Raw genomic sequence first — 3,088 nt, 5'->3', positions numbered from 1 at the left:
TGTTTCCTGTCTGTGATGGGCTCTCTCTGGCAGGGGAGGGGCGGGGAGTCAGGGCAGCTGCTCAGTGGCCGAAGGCTTATCCCAGGTGAACCTACACTTCAGGCTCAGAGAGACCCCAGAGGCAAATCATCCCCAGGAAAATCCCGTCCACCAGCTTCCAGGCCAAGTGTCAGCCTGCTCTGAGCCTAGGAGTCGAGAGATCCAAAAAAGGTCCTCTGTTCCCACCATATAAATAAACAAAAGAAAGAAGACAAAACTAGCCAGGACCACTTGCTCTGTCCCAGGTATGTTCATTTGCCACCATTTAGACCTCAAACAGTTCTGTAGAGGAGATCCCCTATTTTACACCTCTTCTAAAGCTGAGGGTCAGAGAGTGTCCCTGAGGGTCAGAAGCCGCAGATAAACTCTGACCTGCTCACCCCTCCACCGGAACCGCCTGTCTCTAGCCCTCTCGGGGATGGGCTGTGCCCATGGCAGATGGCTGGACCACATTTGGGGGACAGGATGCTGGAGGAAGGACAATGGGCAGCAACAGTGGGTAGAAGATTTCCCACAACACCCACCACTACCACCCAAATAGCAAAAGGCTTCCGTGGGCAACCGCCAGCTTGTTCTCAGTCTGTGACAGCCTCAGAAGTCTCAGAAACTGTCACAGCCAGCTTCTGCCAGGATCCCATAGGATCCTGCCCTCTCTCCATTGGATGCTGCAGAGACTCCAGGGCCCCTGCAGATGGCTGAGCCACAACAGGGAAGGAGCCTGGGTTCTGAATGACTATGAGGTGCAGAGTGTCCCTACCACTAATCCACCCCAGACGGGGCCATGAATGGAAAATAAAACTTTGTGTGTTAAGCTACGGAGATTTGGGGGTTGTGTGAATCGGCAGTCAGCCTACTGTAACCAATACGCCCTCCTCAGTGGGTGCTAGGTGCCCAGCGAGTGCCAGGGTTCTCAGGCTTAACCCCAACCCAAACACCAATTCCAGCCTTGGATCGTAGGGAATGTGGGACTGCCCCCTGGACACCATTCCTGTTCAGTTCCCAAAGGCTTCCTCCGTTACCTGGTAGTGCCAAATTCACACGTGGACAGGCTCTGGGTGAGGGCCTCGGAAGCAAGGCATCGGGAAGAGACCGTGTTGGGACGTTTCTAATTATAACGGGATTGGGACCAGAACCTCTGAAAGTCATCAACAAAAATCCCGGGAAGGGACAGTTCAGCTTTCTGACATGTAGGAAAGGATTTGATTCCTTTATAAACACATGGACTTGTTGCCTTTAAAGTGGTGCCCTCAAGGGCTGTACACTTATTCTAGAGCTCATTCAACTCTTCAGAAATCGCCTTCAGAGCCACCTTTGACCAAAATTGATCAGCCCGCTTGACTGCCCAAAGAATTCCCCAATACAGACATCCAAGTGACTTTCAGCCATTTCCAAAATCCAAAGCCACATTCCAAAGACCAAGACCTGCCCCTCTGAGGCCACTCCCAAGAACCCCAGGCACAGTCTAAGAAATGGCTGCATGCTAAGATCACACTTTCCCAGTTGTTGTCAAACACTTTACAGGCAGTTCAAAGCTCACGTATGTTGCCCTCTTCTCTCCCTGACTCCCAGCAAGGTCCCCGAACCGGTCCTCAGACAGAGGGAGAGTGTGCTGTCCCCACCCACCAGACCTGGCTCTGGCCTTCTCTGGAAGCAGGGCCCCATCTCTTCCCCCTCCCAGCAGAGCCCGGGCACTGGGACCGGCCCAGGCTCCATTTTCCCCACTAATGAGTCTTAAGTGTTTGGCTTGGGCTCCTGCCAGCCCTACTCCTATGGGTAGGAGGGAGGTGCGGTGGGAGAGAAGGAACCGGACGAAGCTTATGCCAGCTCGGCCCCGCTGGCTCCCGGGAGGGCCGGCGCAGGGGCTGTGTGGCACAGGCCCACCCAGGGGCACAGCCAGGCACACACTTGAGGGTCCCTGTCTTCCCTCTCCACTTCGAGGCGCCTCCCAAAATGCAGGTTCCTAGGCACACCTTCTAGATTGGAGTCCAGGGATGGGCCCGGGAATGTGCATTTTTAGTAAGCACCCCAGGAGATCGTGATGCAGGGTGAAAGGCTAACAACCGCTGCTCTAGTCAATGATGGGAATTCCAGCCTCATTTGTGCATTTTTCTGAAGAGTCCACAGCTTTGGTCAAATTCTCAAATGAGGTCAATAGCCCCCATACTCCCTAAAAAAAAAAAAAAAAACCCAAAAGGCTAAGAAGCTCTGGTAAATGGGATGATTTCTAAATTCAGCTATAGCTACAATTTAAGTGACTCTGTTTGGCCCCCATTAAGGTGAGTCCACAGGAGACTCTCCATTTCCCAAACCTCAGGGAAAGATGATGCCAGCCCTGAAAGAGGCTGGCAAGTCTGGGGAACCCAGGATGACAGAGGACTAGGCTGAGGGACAGTAGGATGCCAATGGTCAGGGGTTTAGGGGAGAAAGGCCAGAGCTTGGGGGACATTCTAGACCGCATGGGTTCAGAGGACCCTTAGGGATCACAGAAACCAACACAACGCTCCCCACCCCCACTGTAAGAAGGGTGAATTTTTACCAATATCTGGTCCTCTCTCTCTCTCTCTGGCCACACATCTAAACTACATTTCTCAGTTTCCCTTGCAGTTAGCAAGGGGCATGAGTTGAATTTCGGCCGGTGGACTACGGGTCTCCCATAGGATCCTGCCCTCTCTCACTGGATGCTGCAGAGACTCCAGGGCCCCTGCAGATGGCTGAGCCACAACAGGGAAGGAGCCTGGGTTCTGAATGACCGTGAGGTGCAGAGTGTCCCTACCACTAATCCACCCCAGACGGGGCCATGAATGGAAAATAAACCTTTGTGTGTTAAGCTACGGAGATTTGGGGGTTGTGTGAATCGGCAGTCAGCCTACTGTAACCAATACGCCCTCCTCAGTGGGTGCTAGGTGCCCAGCGAGTCCCAGGGAAGTGACGGGTTCAATGTCAGAGCAAGCTGCTGGTCGGCCAGGGCTAGAACCAGCATTTTCCCAGGTACAGCCTCAGACAGGGGACGCGGCACCATGACCACACACCACAACCTGGGCAGCACAAA

This window comes from Balaenoptera borealis, assembly GCF_965194805.1.
Source record: "Balaenoptera borealis genome assembly, chromosome: 11".
Lineage (NCBI taxonomy): Eukaryota > Metazoa > Chordata > Mammalia > Artiodactyla > Balaenopteridae > Balaenoptera > Balaenoptera borealis.
The sequence above is the reverse complement of the archived record's forward strand: the minus strand, read 5'-3'. Positions refer to the sequence as shown.